The 23382-nt window shown below is 39.5% G+C and overlaps 1 protein-coding gene across 1 annotated transcript in view; it reads left to right on the forward strand.

Annotated features, from left to right (window-relative positions):
- COL8A1 (collagen type VIII alpha 1 chain) overlaps window positions 1-23382 on the forward strand; it is an 87883-nt gene that overhangs the window by 54851 nt on the left and 9650 nt on the right. The window contains exon 3 of the mRNA XM_059467157.1: window positions 782-894. The gene's annotated coding sequence lies outside the window, so the exon portion shown is untranslated. The remainder of the gene's footprint in view (window positions 1-781; window positions 895-23382) is intronic.

Consider the following 23382-nt stretch of genomic DNA (forward strand, 5'->3'; position numbering starts at 1 on the left):
CAATGGCAGCTGAACCCAGTAAATCACAGAGACTCTTCCCAGTCATGTCAGTGGGATTTGTGTCAGGCAAAGCACATAGGACTTGGTAGCAGCTGTGTGAGAATGATCAGAATATAAAATAGAAAAGCAGATTTTATTTTGTATAGAACACTAGCATTGTCTGTGGCTCCCCTTGTTAGTATCCTCATATTATGAATGCAGTAATGCTTGGGACTTTGGTAGTTCCCAAGCACAATGCCTCTTGGGAACTAATGATTTTATTCATGCATTGCATGAAAGGGTTTATATGTAGATTTTCATGGGCACGACACACATGGAGAAATTTAAGATTAGGCAAAAGTTTTTCATCTGTATTTCAGACTGATAATTTTATACCTTGTAATCTGAAAAAGTTATGCAGTGTCTCTGTAGAAGGGTGGGAACAAGGCTCAAGGCACTTTTGAAATCCAAACCCATATTTTGATTTACAGCATAATTATTACAGGATTGCCAACAAAAACACCGAACACTAGAATTTTTGGTCCATATTCAAACTGCTACATCAGTTTTCGCAAGCACTGAATAACTAAAAAGGCTACTCAGTGAATGAGTTGCCAGGTTTTCATACTTCTGAACAGTAGACCTTGAATAAGAAGCTGGAATAGGGAATTAAAAGACTAGGTTAAGCCACTATATTTGAAATTTTTGACTAATGGTTCTTAATGTTTCTGGGGGGGGTGGGCGTGGGTAAAAGAGGAATATTATCCTCATACATTTCTTAAAAGCTTTCTTTTTCCCTTAGGACCAACCTAAAATCAACAAAGTAACACCAGGCCTAACACAATCAGGAAATCTGTCCCTCAGAGTGAAAAGCAGCCAACCTGTCCATCTTCTGCCCTATCCCAAAACCTCAATGTAAGTAAGCTTTGCAGTGTAAGCTTTTGTAATGTAAGCTTTTCAATCCTAAGCAAGTTCTATGTAATGCCAAAACCAAAGCACAACAGCTTAAAACTGAAGTTGTCATAAAGCCATCACCTACACAGGATTTGGTAAGTTATTCAATTGTTTGCTATACACCAAAGCTTTTGAATTTTGACTGGAAAATTATATGGTACATAAATTTTGGTAATCATCCTCAGCAGCACTTTTTATCATAGATAAAGAAATCCACCCTTTCAGTCATTCTCCATTGTTTGATAGGAGAGAACATGTATGGCATTTGGCATATTTGTGTTTCTGTAAAGAAGATTGGTTTTATTCTGGAACTAGAGTGAGCCATGCTGTTGATGTGCTTTTGTTCCCCATAATGCATATGTACATGTGTTCACTTCCAAATGTATGTACATGCTAAAATAAACAGCAGTAACATTCATTGAGAAATCCATACTTAATACAGTGTTTAGTTTAGCTCAATAATGGGAAGAATATGTTAAACATCATTCCAAGCCTTAATGGAAAACTTTCGGACGAGACATTAGCTCATGCTGTCCACGGTTGTCTTATGCCTATGAGTATTGTTTGTTATCACATGTGACTTTTGGAAAAAAACCCACATTATTGCTTAACAAGTTGCATTGCAGTAGTGTCCTGCACTGTTTTGATTTCTAGAAAGCTAATTAATTGAAAGAATCCACATGGTAAGAACTCATCATGGAAATCCCTCAGACTTTCTGGACATCTTTTAAGGAGGATGAGTGCCACATTCAGTAGCGTGATTTGTCTGAGATGAAAAACCAGCAGGGTCACACAAACATGGGACCCCACTGGGGAGCTCTGAACTATGAACCCAATGGGGTAGACTGGTGAATGACAAGATTTTAGGATATCTGGCCACTCCATGGCTGAAGCTGTCCCTGGTAACTGTCTTTACCTGGCATCAGCTGCTGTGACCTACCCTACATCAGGTGCTAGAAAAGTCCAACAAGAGAAAAAAGAAGGAACAAAAAGCAAAAAATTGCTCAAGACTCTAGCCCACAAACTACTGACAGAGAATAAAACACTTCTCAGTTTTTACATTCTCCAAGAGCATCCATAAAGTTTTAGAGCTTTTCCACTTAAGAAAACATCCATCCAAGAATGGCAGTGGACTTTGATAATTCAGCTGCGAAGTTTCTGTAGCAGTTGATAAAAAGACTGTAGAACAACTCTGCTCTGTTCATTAATAATTTCTTTAAACCTTTCAATAAATATTTTCTGGTGTTACATAATATAGATCACTTTTTAAAAGTATTGAGTTTTCAGTGTTTTAGAGCCCTTTATTACAACAGATGAAACAGTAATATAAGCTATTAAATATAGCTGCTAGACAGAAAAAAGCAACAGTTAAGCTAAGTATTACAAATTAGCACCCACTACTTTTCATGAGTGGCAAAACTGCTTTGAGAAAAAAAACTGTCCTCAACAATTCACAGATATCAAGGAACAGAGAATTAAGAGGAAAACAAAAAGAGGTTGAAAGTTCTGGAAAATATTGTTATTTCCTCTTTTTCTTTTAATCTATTCCAGTGAATAGAAAATAATTTCAGCAAAACATTCAGATCTGGATAGAAATATACCTCAAATAAAAAGGAAACAAAGCCCTCTATCTGTAGCAAGAATACAGAAAATTTTCAGACTTGAGAATCAACTGGCAGATAAACCTGAAAGGCATTTGGGTCAAATAGAAGTCCTGAGCTGCTACCAAAATCAACAGTCTAATTGTCTCAGCTGAAACTGGGGCTTAGCTGTTTGGTTTCCTGTAACTAAACCTTGCCACAAACAGCTCTGTGAAGTTTTTCCTCCAATAATAAAATAAAACAGAGCAAAATTAAGATAAATATAAGAGACAGTGAAGATGAGTATATAGTTCCCAACATAAGAGGGGAGCAGATGTTAGAGAAAACTCATGAAGGTATCAAAATGGTTCTTGTCAGTTCTAAATGGCTGACATGACATTTCTTTAAAAATAAACAATCAAACATCTGAAAGTAATTGCTAGACTAAGGGATTTATTTTATTTAGGCAATAAAGTATTTTAAAAATGTACTTAGAATGTCTAGCCTGCTTAAAATTGCTTTGGTTTTCTACACAATGTTGTGGTAGTCACTACCCACCCAAAAGTGGTATTTTAATAATATTTTAAAATTGAAAAACAACAGTTGAAACAAAGAAAGCAAAACGTTACCAGAATGCACAGCTTGACTTCAGACACTTTCTAATCTGATCAGGAAGCAAAAAAAAACCAAAAAAACAAAAAAACAAAAAACAAAAAACAAAAAACCAAAAACAAACAAACAAAAAACAAAAAAAAACAACAACAAAAAAAAAAACACCAAAAAAACAAAAAAAAACCCAAAAAACAAAAAAAAAAAAAAAAAAACAAACAAACAAAACAAAACAAAAAAAACCCAACAAAAAAAAAAAATCAAACAAACAAAAAAAAAACCACCTGTGCTGAATTCAGAGGCACTGAGTCAGGTGATAAAATTATACAATTTTATGTGGATTTACTGAGGTTATATCTCAAAATCCAAAGCACACCTAAGCAACTGAAAGTAATGTTTCAGTTTATATAGTCTGATATTTTTTCTGTCTATCCTTTCTCCTGTTGAACTGCCTTTTATGCCTCTCAGTGTACAAACTTCTTGAACATAGGTATCTCCTCTGTCCATAGTTTCCTCCTCATTTTCTCATGCTTTATGTACCTCCATTCAGTCCCTGCTTATCTGATAGTAAGAATTAGTTTACTGGTCTGCCTTTCCTGACTTGGGGAGCTGGAAATACTGGAAGATTTTAGTGGAACCTAAACCTCAAATTACTCAAGTATTTATGGAAAGGTTACCTTACATTTCCAGGACCATTTATTTTAAATAGGAGTCAGTTGTTGGACTCCTTCACTCACTTATGAAAACCGAGCTTCAGACTCCTCACAGCAGCTTTGGATGGGAGGACATTAAAGGAGAATTACAAAAGAAAAATCTTTTCCAAACATAGCAGTATTATTCAATAGCTTAGAAATTTACTTCTCCTGTTGGTGAATGTGGTTTCTTTAACTAATCCAAGCATTATTGTGAATAAACTCAGTGGTTGCTTTTGTCTGTGTTCTGAAGAAAAGGGGCTTGTTTAGGGCTTTAGTAGTGATAATTGACACAAAAAACTCCAGTACAGAAGAACACATAAAAAGAACAGGATAAACTTGCCTCCATGAATCATTAGAATTGGGGATGTTGTATAGAATCCTCCTGCTTTCTGTTAGTAACCACGATGACAAGTTCATGATCTGAGGCTGTACAGAGCAGAGATCTGAGGAACCTGCTGCTCACTAAATTCTCTGCTTCTGAGCCCCCCTACGCCCCAGACCAACTCACATGAAAAGAACTTGAAGGCAGTAGGCAGCAGATTTTTATTTTGGTAACAGGAAGTTTGTGGAAGACTGAAACAATGTGCCTCTCTGATTTGAGAAACAGTTATACCAAACAATAAATGTTCTTATGGGTTTTGCATTATGCATAAATCCTCCTGTTTATATGCTAAAGCATCTAGTTTATTAACAGGTAACTCATTAACAGTCACATATAGAGCATACAGCTGCCATCATCACTTTGTCAATGTTTTCCGCACATTTTCCATAGTTTTTACATTCAGGGAAAAGTAACACTAAGTGAAAACTCTTCTTTCAAAAGCCTTGTTAACATAATGTACCAATGAAATTATTCCTTGTGAACTCAGTTCTTTTGGATACACCAATGTATTTTCTATGCAGAAGTCTCTCAGGAAATGGCTCATTTTAAGACAGTTTTCTAGACTCTAAAATGTTCAGACACAACTCTATTAATGCCTTTGCCTTGTAAAATTCAATGAATGCTACCACAGTGTGAAATGAAATTTGAAATACAGTCAGAATAATTGCCCATCTAATACTAAGAGTTCAGCTAAAACATTTGTTATATAATTCAACCTTATATTTAATTTCAAAGGAACTTTATGTAGCTGTCTGGTTTATTTAAATAACTGATTAGGCTGTCCTGTTTTAATTGGCAAAGTTATGCAAATAGCAATGAATATTATAGTTCACAGTAGTTTTCCTCAGGAATAAGAATGGTTGAGGTCTAAAGGCACCTCTAGAAGTCACCTTGTCCAATCCCCCTGCTCAGGCAGGAACACCGAGGTTGCCCAGGACCATGTCCAGAAAACTTTTGAATTATTTCCTACTATGAGACTCCACAACCTCCCTGGCAATCGATGGTTTAGTTATCCTCAGTTTTTAGTCACCCTTAGTTTTTGATGGTTCAGTCACCCTCAGTTATCTACTCACTCTACTCACTCTCACAATTTTTACTTTATACATCTGAAATGTCCTCTGCACTTGTTCTCTGCAACAGTCTAGCTCCTCATTTACAAGGTTGGATGAATGTTGAAGCACAAGGCTGAAATCAGGGATATTTCATTTAAGAAGGTGATGCAGTTCTTTGCTGCATGTATTTTGGACCATTTAGTCAGCAGTCACCTGTGTGTTCCTGTGTTAATGGAAGATGGTGTAAATGGAGTCAGATGTGCAGCAGCAAGGATTTGCAACACAGCTTGGGAATGTGAGTTATGCCAGCTGATGGCAAAGCTAAGACTTTGGCAAAGCTAAGACTTTGTATAGAATATTTTCTGCTTCGGGTGCAAACAGCATATTTCATGCTACTTTGCTTGCATTACAGCCATTTTTAAGCAATCCACAGAATGGAGACAAAGTATTTTGAATGTGCAAAAGGTCTGGTATGTGTTCAGGTCCCCCCTTCTGTGCAGTGTTTGTGAAGCTGTCCCTTGATAAATTACAAACTGAAAAGAAAGAAAAGGCAACAGCTTGTAGCCTCTGCTGAAAGTATAAATAGAAATTTGAGTTTAGCAGACAAAGTTCACAGTTTGCAGTGAAAGGTCAGAAGGATTTCAAGCATTTTTGGTATTTTGTCTCTGCTGTCTGCTCAATATCAAGCAAATAAAACATCCCTGATAGACAGCTTCCAATTCTGTATACTTGACTTTCCTGCTCAGCCTGAAGGAACATGTAAAGTTCTGTCTTTGGCATTCTGCAATTACTTTAAGACACACCATCCTAACAAAGCTTTAACACATACTCAATCCCAACTTTTGCTGTGATGTTTGGTAAGCTAAAAGACTTACCCAGCTCAGGTAGGCCCAGTGGTCTGCAGTTTTTCTGCTAAAAAATTAGAATGATGAGGAAGAGTTATATAATATGTTAACTCTCAACAGGACATGTTTGTTTTTTCCCAACCATTGTACACACTAAAATATATCAAAGACTTTTATGAGAAATCTCCTACAATCTGCAGTTGAACCAATTGATTCTTGGAGGAGTCTGACTTTTTATTGTTATATAATTTTTGCCTGCAGTGAGTTCATTCCCTCTTCTGGATATTATTAACATCTCTTTTAGGAAAGGCTTAGCTCTGGCCTCAAAAACACTGACAATGACATTTTTATTTCCCAAACTCAATTAAATATATACCAAGTGGAAATTGTTTTCCTGGAGGTATGTAACCTCAGAAATCTAAAGAAGAGTTATATTACTATGTATCTCAGATGTGACTACAACCACTGCTTTTTGTGAAATTACTACTTGCTGTATTCAGGACTGAATAAATGGAAATGAATGTGGAAAATGGAAATGCTGTGGAAATGAGAAAAAAAAATCTTCTGTGTTAATCTTGTCTTTGGGTGCATCTCTCCTAGATTCAGAATTTTTAAAGATATCTTAGGTGTGTGATTGGGATTAAATAGTAAAAATAGGACAGACGGTGAGCCAGGTGTTGGCTGATTTTTTTTGCAAAGTGTATCCTTTTAATCTCCCAAGTAAGCTTTTTCTTTGTGTTCCTAACTTCACAACCTGTGGCATATCTCAGCATGATCATACATGAGGAGATTGTTGTGCGCACTGTGAATGCCAAAATACCCAAGCCCACTTTGTGTCTACAGGTGTTGAACATGCCTGGTGGGGTTTTCCCTGTTCCTCCCACAGGCATACTTGACAATGTCATGAGAGATCTATTTCCAATCTCAGATGCTCACATACTTTGCACACCTTGTCCTTCAGGCTTGGGGAGAATACCCATTCCAGTCATTGTGCAACTTATTCTTTCATACACATATTTTTATACCTTGAAATACAAATTTCTTTAGTTATTAAACCTGATGTCCTTTGTACCTGGCTCAGAAGTTTCATTACTCACATGAGTAACAGTGGTTGTGAAGAGCTGAAGATTTAAAGTCTTGCCAGACAGTCCTCTTTTGACTTCCCTCTCCTTTTGATTTTCTCTCCCCTCTGACTTTTTACCTAGATATGGACAATTTTTCTCTGAGATTCAGTAGTGCTGAATGGAGCAGAAAAGATGCCTAAATGTAGGTGTTTCCTCCTCCCACCATGGCCAGATGTGGAATACAAACGCCATTTCCCATTGTGATTAAACTCAGCCAGGAATTGATCTGTCCCCTAAATGGAAGTTATAATGCATAGGAAGTGCAGACACACTCAAACTTTGTTCTCTTTTTCCCCTTAATCTAAAATGGTTCAGATCAAAGGGCTGATGCCTACCCATTTTCTACTCACCAGCAGAAAAATCTGCAGATTTTGCTGTGCTCAGAGCAAAGCACATTCCAACATGATACATTTCCATCATAGCTAGAAAACAAAGCCTTTTGACAAATGAGAGAGAGTCTAAAATTTAAAACATGGTCTAAAGACAGGAAGGCAGAAACGACTAAAAGGAAAGGTATTTCTTAATGCTTAGTTTATATAATATTTGCCTTCACCCACACAAGGAATACAGTGCTTTTAATGAGCTCTCTGTAGGTGATCAAAGTACCTGAAAGAAAGGCAGACTCTCCTCATGCAAAGGCACAGGAAAACACCATGTCTTAAAATACAATTTTACCTTTACCAGAAAAAAATATCTTTCATTTATCACAACACTGAAGGCATTGTAACACAGCTGTTCTTCAGCCAACACGGCCTGCAGCACCTATATAAAGGACAGTTATGTGAGCATGTTTTTATTATTTTGCTTTTCTTCTTTGAAACACAAGAGGGTTAGATGTGTCTGTGCTGATCGGGTAACTCACGCCACCTGCAGGGCAGCTTCGTACCGAGACGTATCTGATCTCGAGGAGCACCCATGAAAACCCAATGCAGTTTCCATCCTGATCAAAAATTGCTCCAACAGACATTTGACCTGGCTGTAGCATCTATAAGAAACATTCGATCTTCAGATGCTACACCATTTGGCATTCAGTGTGCTTGATTTTATAAATATACTTTATAAATATTTTTAAAACGCCATTTTTATTGTGGTTACAGATAAGTTTACAAAGACATTTAATTCTTCTTTGTTATTGCCACAAATTAGTTATGGTGACTGTATCTGGAGATAGAAAAATTATACAAGATGGCTTTTAAATGCCAAACCCATTCTGTCTAAAGACTGCAGTAGGGAGTCTAATAAACACCACAGTTTACAAAGCTGCAATTGCTTATAAGAGCTGATCATCCCTGAACTGCCCTGTGCAGTGTTTGCATTAAGCCAAGATGAATCCCAGAGTGCAGCTTTAGTGCTAAAGAGGAAAATGTCTTGGATTATAGCTGTAGAAATAGTACCCTATCCTTAGGACCAACACTATTGCCTTTACAGAACCGTGCAAGTATCAGCCTTCCCAGTGCTTTCAGAGGCTCATTTCTATCACCCATTTCAGCTCTCTTTTTGCTCATTAGCACTGCCTAGTCCTTAAGTCATAACAGGTCACCTCCAAAAGCAGGTCACAAGCTGAGCTGCTGAGCTTGAAAGTGGCACCACTGATGCTAGTAGGAGTCCTTCCCTCTCGAGCAAAGGGTTAATCCTCTGGGACAGCAGCCCCAGGCTGGCACTGGGAGAGGGTGGAGGTGGAGGAGCCAGAAACTGCATAGGTGAAGACACAAGGACTGCAGCACTCCTTCCCCACCCAGCCAGAGGACTGGAAACAGCCTGTGGCAGGAGTCCAGTGTATGCCCAAGACATGGCCTACCCATGCATTTTACCCAAATCATGCCTTGCTTTTCTTGTCTTCCTTCAGCAAACCAGGCCTTTTATGGCATGACAAAGACTTACATGGTCTGGAATAGTTTTTTTCACTTACATAAAGAAAACTATTCCAGACCATACTACACTGTTTTCTCTTTTTTAATGTACTAATGTGCAGCAGGTCAGTGTGATTTTTGGTCAGTGCTTCTTTACTCTCTCACCACCTACTCCCCAAGACTTCTGCAGTCTCAGTGTATGCAATATTGGAAAGTTGGCAGTAAGGAGGGTTCCCTTCCTATCTGTCAGGAGATAAATTAGCTACAAACATAAAGTAGTAGTTCTGTTCAGTCATGATATCCCAATTTTACACATGGACACTGCCATTGATTCAGTGGAGGATTCTTTTAAATTACACTACTCAGAGATGAGCATCAGGGCTTAAACTTCACTCTTCTCTCACAAAGTGCAGAGTTATTGTAAAGCTTCCTTCCAGTAAGATCTTCTTGACAAATGTCTTTTCAGGAAACAACTCTTTTGCATCTCACAGCCTTGAAGAGAACCTGAAGAAATGTTTCTGCTCCTCAAACAGACTTGTGGTCTCTGTGTGGCTTTATTTGAAGTCAGAGGTTCAGAGACACCTGTAAACAGTCACCTGCAGGGACTGGAAACTGGGAAACAATGCAGTGCATAAAAGAGCTTACTGCCACACAGAGTAAATTCATTGGAGAAGAGTGTAAGCCAGTACTTCCTTCATTTTCTTGGGGCAGCATGTTTTCCTAGGACATGGGAACAGTATTTCACAATTATCATTTTCTAACCCACTCCCCTCCAGCACAGTTGGAAGAGAGAATATTGGATGAGAACAGTAAACATTCAGCATGTGCCTATTTCACCATTCTGAATCAGAGCACCAGCCCCACATTCAGAGATAGCAACTGTGGGAGGCTGTCTTTCATCTGCAGTAAAAAGCATTGGCTTTTCTGCACACTAACATTTCAACTCATTTACAATGTGCATTCTTTGGCAGCACACAGCTGAACAAGATCATAGAAATGTATTTTAAAATGTGGTAACATTCAAATTGTGTTTTCTTTGAGAAGCGTCTGTGTTAAAATGACAATTACACTGTTGCATTTCTTCGCAAAACAATTCAATTTAGGGTTATTATTTTCAGTCAGTGAGGCATTATCACCAAGAGTGAACAAGGCTGAACTATGAAAAAGTTTAAAGTATCTTAGTAATGAGTTTAATATATTTGGAAGTCCTGGATCCTCACATGCTTTTTTTGCACTAATTTTCTGTGCTTGGACAAAGATCAAACATAGTTGTGTAGCTGGCACACAAATATGCATGATCACTGGTGAAATTATAAAAAAGGCTAACATCTAACTTGTCCATGTCATGTTATTTGGCAAAATAATGATGTAATTAAATGGGTTTTAGTACCAAAAACATATGTATCCATTTACTTTTAAACTTTTTTCCTCCTCAATTTACCAAATAACGCTTTTGTTAGAGAATAAAATTCAATGAGCTTCACATGTAATTGGTGGAATTCTTCATCACAATGGGAAGAGAAGCTTCAGCACACAGATAATGCAGCAGATTTATAGATCTGATTGCAGCACTGACCCTTGGCCTGCAGAGCTCCCAAGCAGGCCAATGAGGCATAGCCTTTTCCACAGGTAGGAAGTGGGTCTGCTGGTGGCATCAGCTAACCCATGGTGAAGAATATGAGTAGAACATTTACAGCCCTACTTCCAGCTAAACCAAGAAATCTTTGGAGTATGATATGTTGATTTCATGAGTGTTTAAAGAAATTTCTGCAGGCAGTGGGATCCACATGTGCGTTTTCATGGGAGTTCGTTGTAAAACAATAGTCAAGTCTGAACATAAGTATGTATTTTTAATGTGAAAGGTTTACATTACAGGTTCTTTCCTCATTTTCCTACTGCCTGTAGGCCTGTACACCAACAGAGACATCTAAAATCTGGTTTCATTTAATTAAATGGGATCTTTGTCACCAGTTGAAAAAAAAATCTGATATATGAAATAATGTCTGTTCTCATTACATTTCCAGCCCAATTTCCAAGATTTTGGGATAGTTTTGAATAGATGAAAAGAATGATAAGAAAAACGTTCCCTTAAAAGAAAATAATTAAATGCAAGCAACACTCCCACTTATGTTCCAACTCTTCCATCTTTGGAAAATTTTCTTTTAGCTCAGAGGGGCTAGTGAAGCTGTTCATCTGGGGCATCCCATTAAATGTCATAACTAGCAGCATAAGTTGCAGTAAAATGGACTCAGTAACAATCACTGTTGTCCACTTCAAACCAGACACATTAACCACTCTGATAATTTCTACAGCAGAATACCAATATCAATAAATAGGTGCATGCCAAATTTGGGACTCAGTGATATTGGTTCTTCTCCTTATAAATGGGAGTTACCTCCACTGCAGTCAAAATGCTTCTATAACTGAAAACAGAATCTGGGCCTGTAGTAGATACCTGTTTATTTAGCTGCACAATAGCTGGCCAAGGTTTGGGTATTTTTAAGTTAATACAAACCAGAATGATTCTAATTTTACTGCCTGAAAATGGTAATGTCATAGATCTAAACTGACATTTTTCCCTTGCCAAAATATTTTGCACTGGCACTTACTGTTGGAAAGACTAATTTTTTTTTCTACTGCCAAGAACTGAGTAAAAGTTAGCCAAATTATTCAGTTCTTAATTGAACAAAATTCTCATTGTAGTTTTGCTTGATTAGGAAAAACAGGCTGCAGTCTACTGCATGGATAACTGTCTGGGTATGTACAAGATGAGATTAATTTTAAAATATTTAACAACTAGCAAATTTTATACAGGTTACAGTTCTCATTGAAATTAATGGGGTTATCTACATATGCCAAACTGCCTGTCTGTACAAGTCACCAGTACTCCAACTCCTGAGTTTCACAAGCTTCTAATGTTGCTAATTGTTACATGGAAGTAATTAATGGAATTACTTGAGAAAAATCTATTCCAGATCATGAAGTGGCCCAAATTACTGAACTCTAGGAAATATACTTTTTACTTTACAAAACAGATATTCACCAGTATAATCAATGCACAGGAACTGGTGTGACACAACTTTCTGAAAGTCATAGTCTCTACTGCATGTAGTTTTCCATCATGCCTGTTCAGATTTCTGCATTTTATCTGTGTCATAGATCCTCCCAAAGAGAATTACTAGACCTTCATAGTCAGGAGTTTTCATAAAGTATTAAACTTCAGCAATCATTTTTTGCCTGAGGCAGACAAGGGAAAACTAGCCAGGAAATTCTTCAACAATATTGCGTTAATAATTTTGCATTTATAAATGAAAAATAAGTAGGCTTGTCTTCTCTTCCATAACAGTTATCACTGGGCTATGAATGCCACAGCAGTGTTGAATGGTCACAAAACATTGATGACTGCAAGTGCAGGAAAACACAAATCTCTCCCCTTCCTCTGGATAACTTGTGATTGCTTAGTCCTCTGAACACTTCATTTCAAGTGTCACATTTAATCAAGATGAGGACTTCATTTCAAGCCAAAGACATAACGGCATGTAATCTTTATTACAGTACCCAAAAAAGTAAATAATTTTCAATAGACCACTGTTAAGAGACTGATTTGGGGATTAAATATTAAGCACAAGAAAGGATAAAACAAAAGGATAGAACAAGATATAGCTATTAGTCATAAAGAGAGAGAAGTAAGAAGGAATTCAGGAAGACAAGAACCAGGAATAGATTTTAGCAGCGGTTCTCAAGGATGATTTATGAGATTTGTACACATATTAGGAGATAATCCAGTCTAGAAGCTGAATAGGCAAAAACCCCAAAACTGAAAAAAAAAAAAATATACCAAATTGAGGGGTTTTTGCAATTTCTTAGTGATTTTGATTACTGGTACTGCCTTTTAGGATGAAAAGGAGGGTGATAATTTATTTCTATAGATACTATTCAAAATGAATCCATTTAAAGGCAATAACATTGTAATGTGGCAGCAGTTTGTACATTCTGCTCTCTGTTTCTTAAGAGATGAAAACTCTTTGAAAGTTTGCTTTACTTCCCCTCCTGCATTACTCTGTACTGCATCCCCTCTCTGCAGCACAGGTTACTTTCAAAAACCTGTACTGAGAACAGTATCTAATGAAAGAGCAAACATGGATGCCATATACTCCCAGAGACTATAAAATCTTTTTTATTTTTGTCCAGTACAATCACTGCTGATTTATTATTAAAGCTTAAATCAGTGACGATGGAAGAAATTGGATTACCTCCCAGTTCCAAGCAGAGAGCTGTTAAATCTCTGGTATCTCAGTTAATTTCTTCACACATTCTCCTCCTATCCAGACCCAGCTCTCCTCCAGATGTTTCTTCCTTTGCCTATCATGAAGCTGCTGTGCTCTGCGGTCCCTCAGTGTGAAATAGTTATGTCAGTACAAGCTACTCATATAGATGCAGAAATACCAGCAAAGCTGATTTGGGGTTTTGATTTTTTTATTTGAATTCTCACTGATTGTTTCATTTGTGTGCATATGCTCAGATGTGCATGCCTGGGCTGTCCCAGCACTCTCCCAGCACCTTGCTCAGGGCTACTGGTTTGTCTGCTTTTCAGCTGCAAGTACCTTGTCATTTAGTGTTGTTTCAGCAGCAGAGTGCTCCTGCTCTAAACACAGCCCAAATTGCACCCCATATCCAGTGCTGGCACTTGTCCAAGTGTCTCACAAAGCTGCAAACACACCTTTGGAAACACTAGCCTTTGGGTGACTTTACTAATAAACTGTGAGTACAGTCCTCTAAGGAGCTCATTCCTGCAGGATCTAATCAGCCTTACTATTTAATTTATTGAGAAATTTGTGACAATTTTCAGGCAATACTGTTCAAACCATAGAAAAAAACCCTCCCACTCCTATCCTGTGGGCTATAATTATATACTCCAGAATATCTCTTTCATTAGCGTAGTTACCACAAAGCAGATCAGAAGTATTTCTGTCAAGAGCACATGACTTCTGTTAACATTTGAAAATCTGAGCATGTTTCTTGACTAAATGCAAAATTAACTTGGAATTAATGTAGGTGCCCCATCTCAGAGTCAAAAAACCCACACAAATGAAAATATTTTTAAGCATTGCTGATAGTCATCCTGCTGGTATGAAACACAACTCCATTTTGCTTGCTAGAGAAATACCAGCCTAGTGGGTTTATTTTTTAACGTGATTGAGCCACAGCCTGTAGGTAGCCATAAACCTTTGGTTCTGATGTTCAGCAATGAGAATCTGGTGGACAAAGTTTAGAAGGAAGGATATGGCATAATTTAAGCGCATTGTTTTTGTGGAATTAGTCATTGTTGGTCTAACTACATCATCCTGGGAATATCTAGCACATGCCTTAACTACGCCATTGCACAGATACAAGAATAATTTTTACAAATACTTAACTGCTTTTAAAAAGTCTAGATTTTAAACAAAAAAAAGGAGGATGGGGCAGGGAACGAAGGCCTTAGCTGATTGACAGTACAGATATAGAACCTTTCAGATCCTAATCCATGAGGGGATGTTTGCATCTGGCTCCATAATGGAGTTCACATGCCTGAATTAGATGCCAGCACTCTATGCATGTGTGTAAATGGAGTTAAGTGCCTTGGAGGGGGATTCACAAAAGCCACTGTTTGGAGAGTTGCCTAAGCCAGCCAAATAGTGAAGGCTGAAGACTGCAGTTCATCCTAAGTCCTAGCTCTCTCCTGGTTTTAAGTGCCTTCTGGTGAATGAAGTACACAGGCACAAGTCCCTCCTCTCTCAGCTCATAGCTCACAATCCTCTTTAGAAAGCAGGTGCCAAATTTTTCTTTCAAACTCCAAGCAACCATCATCAGCTCAAGCACAGTCTTACTTGGGCTGAGGAACATTGGTCTAATTCTCCCTTTGGCAAAAGGCGCTTCTGAGGTTTGCATTCCCTCCCTCCTGGGCATGCCTAAGCCAGCAGGCTACAGGCATCAGCTCCCAAGAGGTGGGTAAGATTTGGCACAGGTCACAGCAGACTCAAGAAACCACAGGGAGGAGGGAAACCAATGAGAGATTTTGTCTGAAAACCTGGGAAGTGTCCACAGGTAAACGGAGCCTTAAGTCCACACCCAGCACTAAGAAAGGCTTGTGCACTGCGACCAAGGTGCCTTTGAGGAGGATTTCAGTGGTCTAACAGCTCAGGCATCAGCTTCTCAGGCCCTGATAAGGGGCTTGGATTTCAGTTGTGGATTGAAGTGCTTTAATTTCCTCCAGCAATCCTACATTCTCCTGTGCTTCCAGCCCCAGCTCTACCTTGTAGTGCTGCAGGAAGGTGAAGAGAGGCTGGTGTTTACCCTTGACCCAGTTGAGCTGCTTGGTAGCTGCAAGTTTGTCAGTCTATCCCTTCATCCTAGCTGCAGTACAGATGAAACGCACGTGATGGCTCCTGCTGGCTCCCAGTGCAGATATTTTATAACTATTAGTCCCCAGAGCTGAGCACTGACCAGCTTTCCAGACTGTGCATTTGCTAGTCTCAGTCATTATGGGTCCAAATGGCTGCACTGAACATTTCAGATTGTTCTCCTTGAGTAGAGTTGAGAGACTTGAGTGACTGATAGTATTTGCTCCTCAGGGCTTGACTTTGCTTTCCTTTGGCCTCATTTGGGTTGTTCCAAGGTGTCAGATGTAGTAATTTCAAGTTCTTTAAACCATAGCACATTGGATTGCATATAGGAAATTAATTCCATCCCCTGGCATTTTTGGAGTTCAAATGACTGTATATTTTCATGGATCCAGGATAAGTGTGTGTGAGTGGAATGGGGAGGGTCTCTGTGTGTGTGTGTGTGTGCGTGCGTTTCAGAAGGTTTTTTTTTTCTTTTCTGTGCTTTTGAGAGGCATGGCAAACTCTTGCTGTAAGTGTTCACTGAATCAAACCTTCAGGGAGTATTTCACAACTCAGGCTGAAAATTTTTTTGGTTATGTCCTGCTACCCTTATTTCTGCACTTGCAGAGTGGGAAGTGGATGCTACCTGTGTAGGCCTTTAAATGTAACACTAACAAATAACAGTGACTTCAAGCTTTTTCTTTCTGCCCCTACACTGATGTGTGCTTTTGTGCTGAAGCAGACTTGAGTAAGATCTATTTCTTACATGCTACACAAGAGGAAAAGACAGAAGGTCTTTAGAAACAGATCTGTTCCTGCATGACACAGGGATGTGTGTGTGCAGTTCAGCCATGACAGTAGCATAGAGGAGTTTTCAGTCATTTTCAGCCGTGTTTTTTACGCAAGTGCCAGATGATGAAGGGACCTACATTGGCACATTGGTAGATCTACTGCCACCATCTAGCAACTTCTACCTTCATGTCTGCCCACAGGTGTGACTCAGAGCACAGAGGGTCTTTCATGAAAATTACAAGCCCGGTTTTGAAACCATTTTAACCAAGTGAGTGTTCAGTTGTAGTTATTGTCATCTTAGTCTTTATCAAGAAAAGTAGCATAAAAGTAAAATAATTTATCCATTTAGGAAATATGTTTGTGAGCTAAGACCTGCTTGAATTTTGGGAGTGGAGTGTCAGGTCATGATTAGCACAAATATGATGATACCTGCAATATTTGACAATAAAATAGGAAATTAATTACTGCTAAATAATTTAAAAGCATGCTCCTGATTTCACTCTTGCTGGAGTAGTCTAGTATGTTTAACCTTCTAAGGCAAGACTATTCCACTGTTTGAGCAAAGGTAGGAAAAGCATGCAAAGGGCAGGAATGTTTTTAATTGAAAATAACCTTCCAAAAAAATTGTCGAGAGGAAGTTTTTTCAAGAAAAATATTTTACAGACATTTGTTACTGTTTTCATATCTCCCTTTGGGTTTCTGGGAAGTGGCAGAGTTAGAGCACAGCAAATAAAAATAAGGGAGAGAAGAGCTGCTCTTTTTCTCGACAGGCTCATCAAAGCACAGTGAACAGAAATATTGTAAAATGGTAACAATTTGTCTCCAAAATAAAGCCTTCAAAGCCACTTGCTTTTATTTTAAAAAAAGGGTCATGAAAAAGCATGAGGGAAAGAGCCAGGAAAACATTTTGTAGGCCATCAAAGTGGGAAAAGGAACAGAAATGCTGTGTCAGTTTCAGACAGAGGCAATCAAGTAAATTTTCATGCAAGAAGGCAATGCATAAGGCCACAGGATTGCAACAGGAGTCACAGAGAAAAATAAATTATTTCAAATTAAGATCAAACCAAGTACTTCAGGAGTCCGACACAGATTTCTTGCTTTGTAGAGCAAGAACTCACTGGACTGGTAAAGTGACCATTGCTTGGATTGCAAAGGCTGGAGTATGATCACTACAAAGGGGCACAGGAAATAAAATTTATTTATGACCAAAAGACTACAACCAAAAAACTTGTGCAACCAGAATTAGGCTCTCTTTCTTAATGAGATTTAATGGTCTTGATTCCTTGATAGGGGTTAAGCGCTCCCTGTAGTGGATCACTGTAAAGCATTTAAATTTAATCGGTATGCATACAGTGCTAAAAGGAGCTAGAAAGTTCTACACCTTAGAGAGGGTCCTGCTTCATGCTGATAATAAACAGGCTAAAACTTACCCCTTTCCAAAGAGCCATCCCTCCTGCCTACTCCAGGCACCCTAGAGCTGCCAGGAGCCCCAAACTGTCCCACAGCAGACCAGTAGCCAGACCAGGTGTTAACAGAGACAGACATCTGCCTTTCCAAAGCTGTGGCTGTGTTCTGTCCACCCATGACAGAGCAGCCTTTGCATCGCCAAAATGAAGACATGGTGACAGTGCCCATGGCATGGCAGGATGTCACACCACACAGGGTGTCATGAGTGGCTTACACGCCATGCAGGGCAGGTCAGACCTCAAGCGGCACTAGCAACTGAAACAGTACTTGCTACAGCCTCGGGATCAAGAGAAGCCCAAGGGCTGCTTCTGGCCACTTTTCCTTTGTGTTCTTAGGTTTGGCACCAAGAGTACCTCAGGCTAAGAAGTCCAGCCTACACAAGTATTACAATTGCAGACAGCTGTACTGCTTTACATAACACTTACACTCATAAGAAGACAGATTATCTTCCCTGCAACACTTGCAACAATTAGTCCCTGTCATCACCAAGAACACTTCTATAATCAGGATTTTTCTTTCTACTGCCATCTTTTGGGAAGTGTTTAAGAAAAACACATACTTCAGCACCTCTTTGTGTCTTGCAGGTGTCAATGAAGGGAATTTCTGCATGCACATCTAAGTTTTCCTAAAGGTGTTGAGATCTACTAATTCATAGAATGCTCCTTCTCCAAGAAATCCTTCAGACACAAGACATAAAATCCTAAACCATGCCATATTAGAATAAAATATATATAGACAGATTTAAGACTCAGTGCACCTTCACAAAGCTGACAAAATATTTTTCTGCTTTTAGTACAGTAATTCAGTTAATCAAAAGAGGAACTAAGAGTTCTCTAACCAGTAAAACTGGTTGATATCCTTCAGAATAGTATTCTGGCACCTATGCATATTTGGCCAAAGATTTAGGATATACTGAGTTTGGTAATTGTCGCAGAAAGAGGCAGTCTTCTTCCCTCACTTCTACCTACTCCCACACATCTGATGAGATGGAGTTTAACAGTGAACTGTGTGGATTATTCACTTGTCATTTAGAGCCAATTGCTAGCCTGTGGCTTGTTCTCAAAGCTGTAGCTGGCTAACCCAAGAGGTAGTGAAATGGAAACTCTTTACACTTCTACCAGTGAGTATAATTCATAGCAGCACTGCTAGAGGCACCACTTTAGATTAAAACAGTAAAACGTTGTGATGCACTCTGCAAACTATTGTAACACACAAACAATTGTATCATGAAAATCTGGGCAACTTCTACTGCAGGGAGCCAGCACAACCTATTCCCAGACAGAGCAAGGCCAAGGATGATGAGTGACAGCTGAGAAGGGAGGTTTCCAAAGCAGGCCTGCAGTTCCCTATTCACACTGAGACGGAACCAGTAATCACCATAGTTCATTATCAGCGCCTCAAGGTTCAGCCTCCTGATCACACACTTCTGAAGTGCATCACCAGTTTGCCTCCTGATCACACACCAGTCTGAAGTGCATCACCAGTTTTTTGTCTTTGCATTATTTTGGAGTTAGTGGATGGGCAGTAGATGTGAAGTGTTCTCACCAAAACAAAACCCAAATCAACAACACCCCTAGGAAATGGTTGGTTGACTATACAAGCACTTCCATGAGAGCCAGCCTCCTTTCCAGTGTGTTGTGCATGGCAAACCCATTGTATCTAATAAGGAGAATTCCTTGGACGGAGTCAGTGGCTGTGGCGTGCGAGAAGCTCCTTCTGCAGTGCTCAGTAGCACCAGCCCTGCAGAGAAGGAGCCCTCAGTGCAGTTCCCACGTCGAACAAACAGCTGTGCTTGGACATGTTGGCGGCCAGGCCCAGGCTCGGCGCCAGCAGCACGATTCTGTGCTGATAAGCGGGGAGGTGGCTCTGCACTTTGATCACTTGGTGTGTTCCACATTACTGGGTCTGGCTTTGTGTGCTGATCACCGCTGATCACTGAATGGGGACTGAGTGGCAGTCATTTAAGTGTCTCTGTCAAATCTGCCTGCCACCAAGACTTCAGGCAAATTGCCCAGAAGAGAGCATTAGGCAGAGGATTTGAGTGCATGCTGTATGGCAGAGAACAGGAAAACACATTCAAAGGCAGGTATTTACTAAATCCTACCTATAATTAATTCTAATCCCATAATTAAAGTCGCATGCTTTTCTGCAAACATTCCCCCACATTGGACCTTCCTCCCCAGCCCAAGGTCAGGCACCAATTCGAGCAAATGAGTACATGCCACCAGGAAAGAGAGCTACGTCCCCGGGGACTGTGGTCACCCGGCCCGTGGTGCCCAACTTACTGATCCTTGTCACGGCTCCCTGCCATCTGACTCGAAGTAGCTTTCAGGCATTTTCCAGCAAACAGCATCCGGGCCAGACCCTCAAAAACACACAGAAACAAACCCGCCTGGAAATCAATCACCAGTGCCAAGCATCTTAATATCATCGTAAATTGTGAGCTTTGTGTCTGTGCTGAGCCAGCAGAGGCCTGTGTATGGGAGTTGGGGTTGTGATAATGTGAAACTTATCATACCCAGATTTGCAGAGAGATGAGATGTGTACCTGAGCCCACATAGGTAGGCTTACAGCCCACTGGGCATGAGGAGGAGACTAAAGGCAAGATAATTATGTCTGCATGGACTGAAAATGTCCTTCTCGTTGTAGCTGCTTCCACTGGCAGGGTGTGTTTTCACACATAGGCACACATAAATACCTGCACACAAGCAACAGATACACTCTGTTTGGAAGTAAGAAACTGGGGAAGCCCAAGGGTGCCATTTTCTTACAGAAGGCTGGGTGATCATCCAGAGTGAGCACACACATGAATGTGTTTGCAGACAAACTGGAGCAGAGGCAAGTGCTTTGTTTTTGGAAATGCATTTATAAATGGATAAAGAGACCTCCCCCCAGGGATTGCAAGAAAAGATCATATCATTACCAGTGATGCCAAAGATAGCTTATGGATGACCATTGGTTTTTAAGATGAAGCCATTTATTTAGATGTTATCACACTTCTCTAAGAAAGAAGCTCTAGGCACCTTTTTCAATTTAAAAAAAAATAGAAACAAGCATCTGCCATGTGTTGAATATTCCCCATTAGCAGCAGGTTTATGCATGCATGCGTTTTAAAATGTTTATTATGACAATACTTGTTATGACTGCCTTAGATTTAGTAAATACCACATGATAATCAGACACAGTTGTTAGACCTTGAGCAAAATATGATTTTATTTATTTTTAACATACTGAACAATAGCTATTTCTTGGTAATCTAAACTGAACACAGGCACTTGAGACTACTTTGTTTCCTTGGAGGAGACAGTGAAAAGGAGGGAGGGGAAAAAAAATAAACCTGATCTCTGTGGGAGAGTTTTTCAAGAAGCAAAAAGGCAAGATTACATTTACCATAAATCCTACTTTTCTCCCTACTGAATGCACAAGCCCTTATAGACACTTTAACAAGGTAAATTCTTCACCTACTGAAGAAACAGGTATTGTCTTCAGTGAAGCTTTAGGCACTGTTACAAGCAAAATGGTGCAGGACCCCAAACCTTCTGGGGCATAGATCAACCATCTTGTGCCAGTAGCATGGCTGGGTCTTTGCCCAGGTGCTGTGCTCCCCTGTACTGTCCTCCTGCTCTTCACTGCTGAAAATAAGATTAAATCAGTACAGCTAGTGTTAACTTGGGTTACAGAACAGGTTAGCTTTCAGAGGAAATCCATCTCAAGGTATATTTGGTTCCTTCACTCCCTGCTTTTATGTGGAATATGACTGAATTTTCAAAAAAAGAAACCCCCTACACTGGTGTTTAATTAGTTTGCTGGCAAACTGGAAAACATCTGTCCAAATTATATAAAGACTCATTTGGCACAGAATGACAGAAGTGTGGCAATGTGTGCACTAAATGGTGCTTGAGCACATGCAAAATTATTTGGCATGCAAAAGGTTTTGTTTTTTCCTCTACCTGAAAACACAAGTTTCCACTAAAATTCAGCCTCTGTACAGTACAGGGTACCCTCAGATCTGTTCAGAAAGTACTACTGACTGACAGGTTAGTCTTCAAATGATCCAGAGATGAATTTAATGAAATCCAGAAATTATCCAGAGTTAATGATCCAGAGATGAATTTAAGCTGTGATGAAGTTTTGAAATAGTGTCTTTGAAAACCGTGGACAACAATGAGCTGGGAAATTCACTGCTCAAGTTGGTTACATTTTGCAGCACCAGTGCTGAGAACAACAAGCAACATTTGCTTGATTCTTGTATCTGAAAATGCCCCACCCTTGAAGTCACAATAGCTATTCACTGGATAGAAATAGCTTAGTTTCGTACAGGAACTAAAGCCTATATAGCTGCTCTTCTAATTTTGTGATGAGAATTCATCCTAAAAAGGTAGCTAGCTAACAGAACTGGTTTACAAATGCCAACACCTCCCTCCCCAATTTATAAGCCCGGTGCTCAATCCAATGCTTTTCATGTGGTGGAGACCTTAAGAAAGACATGTATTTGGTGGGGAGGTCCACACTTTTGCAAGCACAAATCCATCAGTAGTTTAAGGGATATGTATTGTAGAAAGCAGGGACAGGATAGGTACTTGTTCCCAAAGTAGCCGTAAAAATGAAAACAGGAAAAAAAAGTGCTATTACTTTGTGAGGACTTCAGTTCTCTCTAATAAGCCCTTCTGTGACATTTCTTGACTTGCCATGTACCTCTGTGTATGAACTGGGTGGGGCCTGTCAGTGAAAACCCCCCAGAGAGCAGCTGTGCACCTCACCCACCAGCTCTCTGTAAAGCAGCAGGGCTGCTCCTTATGCACCTCAACACTCTGTTTGCCATTTCCATTGCATTATACTGCTTCTTGGATGTCTCTGTATGACAGACACTTTAGTGAGCTGTATAATGCTCCTGTGGCATTGGATACACTATTGTAGATACTTGGTAATAGGATCTGTTGTCAAGGTCACTCCAGAAATCACCCTAACCCCTTCTGATCTCAACAAAACACGCTGGAGAATGTAGCTTTTTATCATCAATTGTTTTTAGTAGCACTCTTCTGTGAACAAAATCTCCAGAGTCACTAGGATTTTTATTTTGCAGCACTCATTTTCCTTGTGGAAACCAGAACACTAGCAAGGCCATCCCCCCAGTGCTGTGGGGAACTAGTCTCTGCAGCTTCAGGCAGCCCCCATAGAAGGGACCGCAGGGAACAGATTTCAGGTCACTGAGATCCACTCATGCCTTACGCCTGTTTGGGAAATACAGCAATTCAAAAGCAAGAACTGGTAAGTTAAGCCCATGGGGGTAGTCCCTGGGTGTTTATCTTAGAAGTTCTCAGACAACCCAACCTTGGTTGCATAGTGATGACTTTCCTGTAAGAACCAATAAATCAAGGGCTAATTTCCACTCTTTGCAAGACCACCTATGATTTCAAGTCCCAAGTGGATGGGCATCACTCTTTCCATACACTCTTTACATAATTACGCTAAAACAGCCATTATTTCATCACACCAATTTAAGAATTATGACTGCTGGTGCATTTTGTTTTGTCTCCTATTTCTGCTGACAAACTCAAATAGCCAAAGAAAGGTCCTTTATAGTTTTCTCAGGAGAACAGTTCTACCAAAGAGATTATTGAGAAATGTTTTCACTCACTGTAAAAATGTGTTTTTTCAAGGATTCTCTCTCACCCACAGAACCAATCAGAT

Source organism: Ammospiza nelsoni, chromosome 2, assembly GCF_027579445.1.
Source record: "Ammospiza nelsoni isolate bAmmNel1 chromosome 2, bAmmNel1.pri, whole genome shotgun sequence".
NCBI lineage: Eukaryota > Metazoa > Chordata > Aves > Passeriformes > Passerellidae > Ammospiza > Ammospiza nelsoni.